We start from the raw sequence: 14729 nt of genomic DNA on the forward strand, positions 1-14729 counted from the left end.
AATAGGACCTGATTAATTTTACATTCGATATTTTGACTTAAGGTTACGGCAAACGTTTTCTGGATGAAAACATCCATTTTTCGATTTTTTTCACATTCAAGTAGCCGAACTTTCAAGGCATGCAATGATACCAAACTTGAAGCAAACATAAATTTTGAAAATGGAAAAAATCACATGTAACGAAGTTTTCCATAATTCTTTTAGTTGAGGCCTGAAAATCTCTTGACCTGTTAAGCCGACTATAGTTGCTTTGCGGTTGTGGTCACATGTCTCTTCTGCAATATCGCAAGGCACATCCATGTATCCCATGTACATCTAATTGATCTTAAAGCTTCAAGTGACTTGACACAGCCAGGACAGGTGTCGGGTAAACAAACTGTGTCTCGAAATTTTTGGATTTGCTCTGGTCCGTCTTTTTTAGCCAAATATAGCTATAAGACGGAAGAAAATTTTTTACCAATTTTTGACAGGGTATGGTTTCAGGGGGAGGAGGAATTTGAAAAATCTGAGACTAATTTTGGTAGCTAAGGATCTGCGCTTTCTGCTGATATAAGTCAGATTTTGTTACCACAAACGCAAGGGTACAAAATAGCTTTTGAAAGTGTTACACTCATTTAAGCAATAGATTTGCCTGGAAAGTATCATTTTACAATCTTTGCCAGTTATTTTGATATGGTTGGAATCGCCACATCCTTGTACATCGAATGATGTATAGATTAATCTGATTCCGTTAACAGTTTTGCTTTTAGAGAGAGAAAACCAACTACCGTATCAAAAACGTTTACCGTAACCTTAATTTGGAATCCTCAAAGGGAATTTTCTTTCACTCTGGGGCCAAAACATGGAATGAGATTCCAAGAAACGTCAGAATGAGACCCACAAATTTCATGTTTAAAAGAAACTTGAAAGGATTCCTACAAAGTTAATAAATTCCCAAAACAAAACACGATCCCTAGGTAGAACAGCAACATCTTTATTTTATATATATTAAAGAATTAATTTGTAGTAGAAGTAGTTTATTTATATTATAGCTGATAGGGGATTTGTGTATAAAGATTTTAAAATGAAAAATGAATGAAATAATTTCAACATTCGTTGTCTTCAGTCATTTGCTAAATCGATTGGGGAGAAATAATGTCCTTTATCCCGAACGTTTTCAAATTCTCTGCTGAACAGATAATGAAACCCGCCTTAATATGTTTACAAGTGCAAAGCAATGATAAAAATTTGTTGATTAAAAATATAATGACGTATAAATAATTTTAAGGACTTCTTGAAAGCTCTAAAGGAGTAAATGTAGAAGCAGCAAGGAAATGCAAAGATAATTGTAAAGGTAAAAAAATGTAAATTCTCCTCGGATGGGCTACTCGGGGGCCCTGGCCTCGAATGGCGAAATTCATGATACAATAGCAGCTAGATCCAAATTTTCTTATAGATCAGTGGTTTTAACGAATTAATAACAGCAGCAATTCCAAGTCGGTTTAAGAGGACAGCTAAGACAGAGGAAAGCTAAAAAATTATGAATTCATTTATGATTATTCTATAACAAATAAACTTTTGATTTCAAAAATACCATGGAAGGGATTAAGCTAAGTCAGCATTAAGCTCAACGATAGTGTATAAAAGGAATGTAAATGCCAAATGATGACTCTGAAATCGTATTTGTATATAATTGAGTCTTGTTTGAATTTAAGTATTAGATATTTTGAATTTCATTCAGTGCTTTGTAAATTATTTAAAACTTAAAAATTTTCGGATTTTGATTGGCACATTCGTTTTCACGAAAATTCGCTTCCTCGAGTTTTAGAGAGCGGATGCCAACTGAATTTTACCGTTTAAAGTTGACTTTTTTGCACGTTCCCTTAAAGGCATGGTTTTGTTTCTTTTTTAGTTGGCTAAAAAGCGTTATTAGCTATCTGGTACGCTTCCCAAAGAGTTTCTTTTCCTTACCGTACACGAGGAAAACAGCACTGTTGGGGTCAGAGTGCACTTGGTTACATGCAGTTTTTAAGCAGCATGCAAAAATCACCTTTCTAAAAGGATGAAACCAAAAGAATCCGCTTTCCAGTATATATTTACGGATAATGAGCTTCAGGCTTCCACCCACTTTCAAGATCGCAAAGCGTCAAAATATTTGGATGATCATACAGACGCTAAACTTTACGATGATATAATACATGAATGAGAGTCAAATTTTGTTTCATTTTCTTACAGGAGTTGCCTTAACGCAAAACATATCAAACGAAAAATCGCAAGATAGACCGGTACGCAATCCTTCCGACCCGTTTATGTGTAAGCCGGAAAACTGGTCCAGAGAATGGAACGATAACTAATTTCTGATCGCTTGTATTATTAACGCTAAACCGATTTTTCCGATGCTTGTATAATTCACGATTGGAACTTTTCTATCTTTATTGACATCTGTACAGTTGAGAATCGCTATATCGAACTCGGCTATCTCAAAAAAACTCTCTATCTCGAACAAATTCCCATTTCCCCTCGTTTTCCAATAGGGCTTGGTATAGAAATAAAACTCATTATTTTGAACTCGATTATCTCGAACTATTCGCTATCTCGAACGAATTTTTTTAACCTTGAAAGTGAAAACTCGGTTATCTCGAACAAAATGTGCCAAAAATTTTCAGGTATTAACTATCATAGCAATGATAATTCATTCTTTAAATTGAAATGAACTTAGGCTGTCCAACAATGAATAACTTGCAACGGACTTGCACTTCTTTGCTATCTCAAATGTTTACACGATTGCTGTTCACCACAGCCACACAGGAATTAAATTAGCCTGCCCTGAGAAAGAAGATTGCCTTTGCAGATCTGCCTGTATTTCCTTTGGTAGATGTCCTACGATTTCGTTTTTCTGTACACACACTGCGTATTTGTCGGCTATGTTGTTTGGCTCAATTACGACCTTCAATTCCTCTCCAATCTTGAGCTGGCAAATAGAATGATAAACGTGTTGCCCTTGAATAAAAGAATTCACTTCGAATTCAATTATGATTATTATGGGTATTTCTTCTGTTGCTGCTACTTGACACCAGCAAAAGAAACAAAACCATTGTCGTTTGCCACGAAGAAGCACTCCAAAATATAAAGCAAACTTCTTCAATAGTCTATTTTAATTCAGTTTGATGTTTAACCAAGTTTTGGAGACAAACGAGCTCTTTCCCTTGGTTCATATTCTACTTTTAAACACGGATGACCCCTTTTTGATAAAGAAAATCCCGCTATGTCCCGCTATGTCGAAAAAATTTTCATTTCCCGAGCGAGTTCGAGATAGCGCGACTTGACTGTAAATGCAAATTTCGTTGTATTTGTTGGCACAAAAGTGGAACGGAATGATTGTGTGCCCTTTTAAACAGGAACTAAATCAAAGCAGAATCATTTTAAAAATCATATTACTGGTTTCACAAACTACTCGAAACGGAACGCATTCGTTCTATTCCCATTGAAACAATCAAATTTCCTGTTTCACAAAATACAACGATAATGCGTAGATACGATATCGTTCCCTTGTAAATAGAAAATCGACGCAGAAGGCAATTGCATGTCATTTCAATTACACAAGATGATACTTGAAGAACGTGCAGAATTTTAGCCTCTAATTTATAATATTATTTACAACTCACCTAATCTGCTTTCCTGTAACACGTTTTGGGATATGAAAGTAGAAAAAGCGAAGTTGAATGCAAGTCATATCGAGGTTATTTTGTTTCTAGTTATTTCAGTTACTGTACCTCAAGGACATTTAATGACATCGTCCTTAACTACTAACCTTGAGATATTTGACAACAGAATACTGTTCTTTGCTTTTTAACGTTTCAGAACACCGAAAATTACGATGTTCCAAAAAAATTGAAAGTAAAATGAAAATACTTCCAAATTCCCATGGATGAAGCTCACATAGAAACATTTTTCTATCTAGCATCATAAATTGGAGCATATTAAAAATAAAACCTTTGTTATATCACAGGGCTATATCCGCAAATGTGAAGAAAATCAAAATATAATCATGACCTGCTATCAATCAGATTTCAGCCATCGCAAAAACTTGCTTTTTTGTATATTGCAAATGCCATCAACCTTTGAATGGGTGGGGTTTTATTTGCATGAAATGTGGTAAATATTGGCGTTAGTGTTTGAGTTCTTTTCTGCAGTAATTCAAGCATTTAACCCTATTTCAACATTAATCACGATATTGTGAGTTTTTGGGAAATGGCCCAGGAGAGGAAAGAAGGAAATAAAGACATAAAAAGGTCTTTAAAGACCCTTAAGGGCTTTTTGGCAAAGTTTGACCATTATAGAACAAACTGCAAAAAGTTACATCACATTGCGGGCAAAAATAACATAAATTATATGAGATTGGCATATTCAACACATCAATAAGTGAAATTCATTCTACAGCAGAAAATAGCCTCAACCTACAGTTGGAACTCTGGGAACATATTCTAAATGAACATATGTGCACTCAAAGAGAGCTCTTCGTGTTCAAAGGCTCTTGCGCAAAGGAAGGAGCTGGAGTTAAAGATATCATGAATAATTAATTGTTTAGAATTTGCTTTCAAAAAGGTCCCTAAAACCCAAAAAACATGGTAGATTCCCATTTAACAATAATAACGCAAGGAAAATCCAATTTAACTTATTGCTTATCTTCGCAAAATTATTTTTCTACAAACACCCACTAAATGCTTATAATACAGTTTTAAAGCTACGCTTCTTCACAAACTTACTTTAAAACTAACCGATACTATTTTGATGATACCCTTAGGGACAAAATTAATCTAAAATATTGTACATCAAGGCATTTTCATCCTCGAGAAAGTTCCAGTTTCTATCAGATTTCCAAGTCTCACAGTTGCAAAGTGAAGAACATCGCCGTTTACACATTTTTATTCAAAAGGCCTTAAATACAATTGAAGAATAACCTAGTTATATTGAGTCTGATCTTCCTTAAAATCTTCCTTATTGTGAATTTTTCGAAAGCTCGCAATAGTGGTGTCTCTAATACTAGATTGGAAGACTGTTTCGCGCTGTATCCATGTTTTTAAAAGATTTAACTATCTCACTAGTGGCTTCTTTATACATAATTGCATTTGTATCAATTATCCTACACACAACTTTTTATTGAAATATATTACTTTTCGAAATATTGAAATATTTTATAGTAAATTCACAAAATATTTTACTTTTTGGAACTGTTTCAGTCTTACCCCGACTGGATAAAGTGGAGTTATGAATTCTAAAGACAAGATAGTAACAGATAACTATCAATCAATCTATATCACATTTAAATTGAGACTATCTCAATACGGAAAGGATTCAAGTTGCTGTGTATCCACCTTGCCTGTGCATTTGAGCAGAAAATACAGAAGTAATTTAATTTTCAGGTCTAATTAAGTTTCATCAAATTATATCACTTTATTCATACTGTACTATAGTAAATTACAGTAACCCATTGTATATTATAATATGTTATATTATATTATATCATATCATATTATATCATATTAAATTATATCATATTATATTATGTTATATTACATTATCTTTTATTATATTATATTATATTATATTATATTATATTATATTATATTGTATTATATTATATTGTATTGTATTGTATTGTATTGTATTGTATTATATTATATTATATTATATTATATTATATTATATTATATTATATTATATTATATTATATTATATTATATTATATTATATTATATTATATTATATTATATTTATTATATTATATTATATTATATTTTATTATATTATATTATATTTTATTATATTATATTATATTATATTATATTATATTATATTATATTATATTATATTATATTATATTATATTATATTATATTATATTATATTATATTATATTATATTATATTATATTATATTATATTATATTATATTATATTATATTATATTATATTATATTATATTATATTATATTATATTATATTATATTATATTATATTATATTATATTATATTATATTATATTATACAGCCATTAACAGCCACTTCATTTGCATAATCCTCTCTCTAACCAGACCTAAAATTAATGGAGAAGCGTCTAAGCTCATTTTCAAACCTGGTCTGCGGCTCTTTTGGTGCACTTTGCGGATGCCAAAAAATCAGCACCACATAGATAACTTTCTAGTTTTGGAACGGTTGTTTACTAGCAAAATCTTTATCCAAAGACGTGCTTTTTATCGCAGACTCTGCTGTACGCAAAAAACTCAAAAAGCATCAGCGTACGCAGCAAGAAACTGCACTATAAGGGAATAACTGTAATGAAGCTATTACAAATACAATATTCCGTTAAGCAACTCAGAAGGAGAGAAGTTGAATTTAAACGTAACCGTTTAGGAATAGTTGAGGTGAACAGACGTGTATTCCTTTATCAAGGTACAACTGGAATCGCTTCATTCTTTACAAGGAAAATCTTTATCGTGCTATAATCAGCCTAGTGTCATAATATCTTTTATTTGGTTTCTGATTCAATTCTTTGATTCTACTTAGAGCAGAAACCTACATTGAACTTACGGATATAACTTTATCTTATCTAAGATGCGTACAAATCAATTTGAATGGTGATGAAATCAAATCTTGGCAACTGGGTTGGTAAAAGTGAGTTCGCACAGTCTTTTTCAAAAAGACCGCTCGAACTTGAATAACCAACATACATCGTACTGTGATATGCCGAGGAATGAATAACAAGAATGAGAATCAATTATTCTTAGAAGATCAGGCTAATTATTTATGCAAGCATTGCTTCTAGTCAATTCTATGTCGTTTGGGAAACGGTTTACCCAGGGTTGCAAAAAGCTGCCGACCTTCCTCCAAACCTGCAATTTATGGTCTCGATCTTCCTCGTTTTAACACAATAACAGAAAAACAGCTAAGAAGTGTTAAGTACTAGACAAAAACATGTAATAAGGTGTCTTCCTGTGTCATTTTTCTGTTTTAGCGAAGCATCAGGACTCCGAAAAAGCTTTAAAGGTTACTAATGAAGCTTGATTTCTGAACTGTGATTAATTTTGACAAAGAAACTAACCATTATCATGTATTTGACATGATTTTTAATAGAATACTATTGTTGATTTTATTTTCCTCGCTTGAAAGAACAAAAACATGGAAGTTTGATTTTGTCAACAAAAATTGCCTCGTACTTTGGGGAAAGCCTTCATAAAAACCAGATTTGTAGAGTTTGTGCGTCTCTGGAATAACGGCGGGGTTCTGCAAAAAGGGTATCCTTACAATAAAGTATTGTTCATCTAGCTTTTCTAGTCTCTGTGTTAACAGTTATTTTTAATGCAACCCTCCTCTTTCCATCTAACTGTCCTCTTCTCTCGTGCTGTCAAATAATAGCATCTCCCTCACATCATTCCAATCTAATAAGGTCATGGCAAAATATTGTGCAAAAATACAAAAACATTTATCATTCAACAACAGGTACAGTGACGTAATCGACTAAGGTTGGGGTTAGAGCGATTCCTAAGGGCACCCAACCCTTGGGGGTCCTGAAGGGGCCCCCAAAGATTTTTGATAGACAGGCTTTCTTGAACTATTTGATGTGAAAAGGGATTTAAAAAGTCAATATATGTTTTCTTTTCGATGAAGTAGGAGTAATCCATACTTTGGATTAGAGGCCAAGGAGATGGTGGTGCAAACGTCATAAGTTGAACACATGCTGGTGTGCAAACGTTGATAAAGAACATGGTTGATAGCCCTGTTCCGTTTGTTAATTGCGGCAGTCAGAACTTGAATCTGGTCATTAGTGACTTTGTGTGGGCAGTACCGGAGAATGATGATTTCTTTGGGACATTGAAAATGTTTTTAAATTTTGATAGATATCCACAAAATATGACAAACTTGCATTACCTTGACATCAAAAAACAAAAATGAGCGAGATGATGCAAAGAGACACACAGAAAGGATGGATTCTTATGAATTCGTTCTTCTTTTTATTATTGGGGAACGAATTCTACGGCGGACATTCGGCACAACTACTCGTGAATAACTATCCCCAAAAATTGACTTAACTGTTCCATCTCGATTGATACGTTGCTCTATTTCCGAGCTTGTTGTGCCACGCGAGTCCTGGGAATCTTTAAAGCAAACAGCGTCTGCTTTAGCTAGTGCTTGGCACACAGTAGTTGATTTCAAGCCAAAAACTAGAAGTAAAGGGTCCGTTATTGGAGCATTTGAGGACAATATTTTCAATACCCCAGAACAAACATTCAAAATCAATGTGTTTCTTAAAACTGTCGATACTGATTTGATGCAGCTGAAAGAAAGCTTTTGTGGCCAAGATCTGGTTACTCCATCTTGAAAAAATTTCATTGTGAATGAGCCCCCAAGCAAAACATCCCTAAGGGCCCCAAACTGTTCCGTCACGCCACTGAACAGGTACTCTGTTCACTAACGTAAATTTTCGAAAAGGATGAAGTCTTTTTAGCGCTGCTGGATTTTGAGCAAAGTTTCAAGATGATCCTAATTCGTATGCTATCTTGCTTTGAATTGTCAAATGAATTACCACCAACAAAATTGACGATGGAACCAGAAGAACAACAGCTGATATTTGCGCAAATGAATCAATGCCAAAAAGAATGTGCAAAAGACTTCAGGACATGTTATCTGATGCTGTAAAAATTAATCAGTGTAAGCGATGCCCGTACACTATTTTTGGCTCTTAAAAATGTTTTGGAATTAATTTGTCATTATTAAGCCACGGCTCAGCCGGAATTCAAGCCGGAGTTCCGCCCGAGTCAAAGTTGTGCAAGGAAGGTCATCTGACTCTCAGACCTACAACTTTTAGAGAGTCTATAAGACCTCAATGGGGGACGCCTTAGCCAGGTCCAGCTAAAAATTGGACACAAAATTTGAAACCAAAGAACAAAAAGGCTATGAAAATTATGAAAGTCGTATATATAAACTGATTTGGAAAATTAACCAAAAAGTAGCGAAATATAAACAGGAAAAATTTGAAGCTTGTAGCAAGTCATTTAATGCAATTAATGCTAGATAGGCAAGTATCAAATGAATATCTACAGGATTGAAGCAATTCATGCACGATGTCATGGGTAATGAAATTGTCATCTATCTGCTAACTATGACAATCCTACTGAAACAGCTACTGGCAATAGAAACTAATTTTCCTGGTGTACTTCAAATACGCATTTTCAAGAACCGGTCATACGTTGTTGGCATTTTTACAGCATATATTTGGTGCCAGGAATACAATCAATATTATTTGGTTTGATTTCCAGGAAACGAGAAGAGGGAATACAGCAAACCATACATTGGTTTAGAAACTAACTAATTAGCATCAGTCGTGCAATTCGTGAACCAGAGCCAATGCTCCCACCGCCCATAACTTTTTGCGAAGCAAATAATTTCAAAGGTGCAAAGATGAAAGAGGCCTTGCCCCCCCCCTCCCCCCTCCACTTTCGGATTTGTGGCGTGGGCCCTGTGGAGACTGTCCATTAAGCAAGTTTAACCACGATGCTATATTTACTTGAAAAGGTCCAAGCCAACACAAAAATGAAAACGACGAGTACTATTGTCTATTCTAGTTGTTTTATACCTAAATTAAGTAATCAAATACGCTAAACCATAGAAGTAGAGACCATGCATAGTGTGTAAGATGCAAGTCAACTGATCACCATTTCAAGTTTTCTGATAAAGTATAATGTAATTTCTTGTGAGAGAAGGCTTTTATTAGCTGGAAACAAGATGTCGAGAAACAACAACACAAGTTTGGACAAATATCTTTTAAAAACCCTTTCTTATCATAAGAGTATCAAAAAAATTACCCGGCTTTGATAATCTTAAAACATTTTCGTTTTAAGCCAGAATATATTATTATTTAATTTCTTTTAATATTTTAAATTCTGGCATCGCTTTAAGTGGAAATAGTAAAATAAATTACATGTCATTATGATGAAAGGATCGAAGGAAAGAAAAATAAGTCTTCAGGAAGAGAATATTCTAAAATCAGGAGTGTTTTTGACATAATTTTTGTTGTCAGAATCAGCTACTTTTAAGATAAAGAGAAATCACCATTGTTTTGCAAAAATGTATGGACAGCTCAAATTAACAATATTCATTCATAACGCTGTAACGAGTCACAATTTGATTGGAATACATTAAAACCACTCATTTTTGCTTGAGGATCATTTGTCCCTTCTTACCGCGGCTTCGTGTCTAATAGAGCTTTCAGCTTACAAGAAGCGATGTTAGCTAATCACCTACGGTAAAGTCACCGAGGAGAGTAATGTGTGTTGCAAGTTTTGAATATGAACGTAAACGGAACTTCCTGATCTCACCGATAAAAATAGCTGTAGGTCGATGATGAAGCGCGTTTTGCGAAAAAATGACACCTGGAACTTCACATACACAATACATATCAAACAATACTTAATTAAATGGGCAGTACTCGACGATCTATTTTCCTGATTGTTTTATCTTTTTGTTTCATGTTATGCGTAGTTAACAATGCTTTGTTGATATACCAAAAAATGATATGAAACAAGTGTTTTGACTTATCTTCAAGTTAGGGACAGATTTTCCGGAACCAAATGGAATTTGCTTGCGAAGGGTAGACTAAATAGAAGCTTTGTGAAACTAGACACAAAATGAGACTATGAGATAGCGGACTAACGAGGCTTGCGTGTGATTCATGCATTTTATATACTATCTAAATACAAATATCATCATTAAATGCGAAAATTGCTTGTTTAGAAATATCGATCCCTGACTTTGCACTGATTTGTTTAATTCATTGGAATCTTGACTCGATGCTAATTTTACAAAATACCCTGACCAATATCTTATAAAAAATGACCGTTTTATTGAAAGACCCTAGAAGACTATTCCCAAACAAGATATCTTGATCTTCGTCTTGACACTATGTACATATTCACATGGTAAGTCAAAGGCTGGACAAAGCCCATGGTCGAACAACCATAATAAAGCTAATATCGAAATAGCAGATCAAAAGAAAACAACTACAGTGTCAATTCAATATTTCTGTGAATTTTGGGTTCTCTTAAATTCATAACACGACCCATAGGTTTTGCTTTCAGAAATGTTTGACGGTAGTGGTAGTGAATAAGTGAACGAGAATCAAACTAAAAACTCATTTGTTTGATTGATCAAAGAAAAACGTTACAAAAAAAACATTTCAAGTTTCTTGACGATCCTGGATACAGGTTATAAACAGACAAGCATTTGATTTTCTTGATGTTGAATAGTCATTTAAACTTCCAACCAATCATGCTCAAAAGCAGGGGTGGGCAATCTGTTTATAGACTGGGCCAGATCCTTCAAAACTTTTCTTTAAGTGGGCCAAAGATAATGAGAAAAATGAATTGGATAGTTTTGATAAAGTGGCAATAATGATTTTAAAAATTTGCAGGAAAAGACTGTTGCAATTGCAAGTGCAAAAAGAAAACTGTAAAAAAGAACCAAAATTAAAAAGAATATGATTCAGGGTTTGGAGAATTCATCCTAGGAAGGGACTACAGAATTATCCATCAATCAACGTTTAGCATCGGCATTTTAGCTCAGACCATTCACATTAACCTACGTAAACACCAATTTATCCAATAAAGGACTCCCAACACACAAACAATTGAGACATAACAAAATAGGGACAACCGTGATCCCTACCCAGCTACTATGAGTACGTCAGTAAGATTCGTTCTGGCTGCATTTTTTAATTTTTGACTAGTCCTTCAAAGACTCTGCTGTCCTGTCTTTAAGGCCGATTTCCATTTGACATTTTTTTGTGCGCGCGGGCGTAGCGCCCAAATCTGAGCATGCAAAGCTAAGTGCTGCTGTCAGGTGGCCCAGCCCACAAAAAAGTTGAGACCCTATCAACTTTCTGGCGCTCAGAGTGGACGCAAAATCGAGACCACTTGATTTTAACTACACATGCTCAGATTTGGGCGCTACGCCCGCGCGCACAAAAAATGTCAAATTGGATCAGCCTTTAAGCAAGATTAATTCACGACAACGGATAGCGAGCAAATCTTTCCATAATGTGAATCGACATCTTACATTCACTATTTGCGAACCCGCGGAAATAATCCTTGCCAACCAAAAAATATCATAATTTGATATTTTCAGCTCGCGGGCCACATAAATTCTCTTCCCGGGCCGGATTCTGGCCCGCGGGACGTAAGCCTCTATCGTAAAAAACAGAATTCGACGACCAACTTATTTTTGGATTCCTCTGTATATCTCATTATCATAGATTATGTATAATATGAGATATGATCATGTTAACAGCACAGCTACATATATTGCGACGCTAGAAGTTCTCACAAAGCTTCAACTAGTGCCCCTCATTCTTGACCGACAAAACAATTCAAAAACATTCAACCCAGCTGTCGCCTTCAGAAAGGGATTCCTCTAATTTCTCAACCACCAACTGTGCTTTTCGCAAAAGCGCTTCTAGAATTAGTCAATTTACAGTCTTTTTTTACAACCAACTACAACATAGATCTCATTATAAATTCTGTTTTGCTTTGACTTTTTACCAGTTTTTCCGATAACTAAAAATCCTTGTAAGATAATATAAAATGTCTCCAAAGTTGCTCTTGTCAACTGGATGTTTTTAGTGCCATTGTTTAATACCTTCGAAACTAGATTGAATTAAAATGAATCGAAGTTCGAGCAAAATTAGACTACGAAGTATATAGTCAATTCGTGAAATAAAATTGAAGTCTGAGCTATAAATTCTGGTGCTTTAAAATATCTGTATCTATCTGAGCAGACAGCATACTAGTTATTTTTAGCATATCTTCCAGCACCAACTATAATATCCTTTCTCAGGGCTCTACTCGCCCGAAACAACAGTATTAGCAACTGGAAGTATCCTAATGCAGGACTGATTAAACGCCTAAACATGAAGGTTTTATGTAGTTGAAACCTCCGAACTTTTTATGCCGATAGTAGAAGAAAATTCTGCCCTAGGCAGTCAAATTAAAATACATAAGATTCAGTTCCCTCGACCTGCAGATGAGTTTGGTAAACAGTCTTCCCCTTAACACTGCAAGCTTTAGTTAAATGAAACGGTATCCTTGAACGATGTATTGATCAAAATTGCATTCGTCTCCTATTACTAGGAGAGAGATAACATCTACTTGATCAAACCTTGAAAGCAAAATTATTGATAAAATTCGAGGTTTCAATGAAATGATAAGAAATATGGTATTAAAATGAATTATTACCTGAAATATTAAGTCTTGCTTTCTCAAAGAGACGTTATACAGAAAAAAGCTGACCTGTGTAACTCTAGAGGGATTTTGGACCCTTGATGCAGTTCTCTTGCTAGTTCCTCTGCAACTGCCCCTTTCGGACTGTGAACAATACCTGCAGAGTTTGAGGACATTTCCTATTAATATTTCAAGAGATTTCCAACAATTGCGACTTATTTCAAATTTAAGGCGTTCAGCAGCAAAAATTTATAATTCGATTAAACTGCTTTAAGTTATCATTCACAAAAACTTCAGGATAGATCAAAACAATGTTTTAATGCGAAAGAAAGGAATTTTTTATTGTTGCGCGTTATTGAATTGTAATTCGCGTGTTAACAAAGTAGACTTTATCTGTTATGTAATGATTTGAATGATTAACATATCATGTCTGGTGTCATTCTTCATGATTAATATTCGTTCTCAATACGTTCAGATTTGCAACGAAATACTGACTCTAATTAACACGAGTACAGATTGCTCTGTCAAACGTGTTTCAAACTCTGGGGGACTGGGGAAAACTGGGGTCTCCGCGCAGGCTATCATGGCAAAGACAAAAAAGGCATCATTACCATCTATTGATTGAAACATTAATTGTAATCAAGATACCGGAAATTCACTTCTTATATATGGCTACCTTCCAAGATTATATCGCAATATCCTTTTATGCACTTTCCTTGCTGGCGAAACATGAAAGAGAAAGTTTTTAAATGAGTGAAGCAGCCCTCCGTTTTGGAATCAAACAGTATACGCATGGAACTAAGTTACTATTACGCATCTCTCTGACTCTAAGATTTTCGCTCGCTCGTCTCCCCGACAATTCCAGACTTTACAAGAAAGGCTGACCAGCAATTAACATCTTCTGGATAGTCGTCATCCAGAAAGACATTTTTAGTAGATCAAGTTCCGTTTCGAGTTTTGAACTCGATTAATTAAAAAAAGATTCTTCTGAGTGACAAGTCTTTCAGCTGAATTAAAGTTTGATCCGTAAAAGTACACAGGTTATACAAAACTATCATTGGTCAATAACATTTCTTGTGATTCAAAAGTCAGATTAAGCAGGTAATTCCATCCATTGAAAATGATTGTGCTCTTACCACTCAAAAGAGTTTCCTTATTTATGATTTTGCCCAGTTTTGGAATCGATCTACATAAAAAACGAAAAAGCCACTATAGTGTAGATAGAAGGAGTTCGTTTTCTAGGACTTCATTGTTGATTTTTTTTGGCTCGCGGTACTGGCCGGTATAAAGCCAAAGTTTGTCCCAAAAATATTGCTTTCTTTCAAAGATAATTAAATGCTGTTATTTGTTTGAATAAACATGATGTTGAAAACTTTTTACGTTGATCGGCGTAGAGGCAAGTGAGACTGTCACTAAGTGGGTGAGAATTTAATCAGCTGGCGGCAGAAAATCGAAGTTCGTCGAAAAAATGTCTCTTTACT

At 34.5% G+C, this 14729-nt stretch overlaps 1 protein-coding gene across 4 annotated transcripts in view; it reads right to left on the reverse strand.

Annotated features, from left to right (window-relative positions):
- The window catches only part of LOC135682699 (adenosine receptor A2b), a 53908-nt gene extending 39197 nt beyond the window's left edge, over positions 1-14711 (reverse strand). For all 4 annotated transcript variants that reach the window (XM_089113047.1, XM_065197692.2, XM_089113046.1 and 1 more), the window contains exon 1: positions 13264-14711. The gene's annotated coding sequence lies outside the window, so the exon portion shown is untranslated. The remainder of the gene's footprint in view (positions 1-13263) is intronic.
- Between the last annotated feature and the right edge of the window lie 18 nt (positions 14712-14729).

This window comes from Rhopilema esculentum, chromosome 16, assembly GCF_057945365.1.
Source record: "Rhopilema esculentum isolate cy_ngs chromosome 16, ASM5794536v1, whole genome shotgun sequence".
NCBI lineage: Eukaryota > Metazoa > Cnidaria > Scyphozoa > Rhizostomeae > Rhizostomatidae > Rhopilema > Rhopilema esculentum.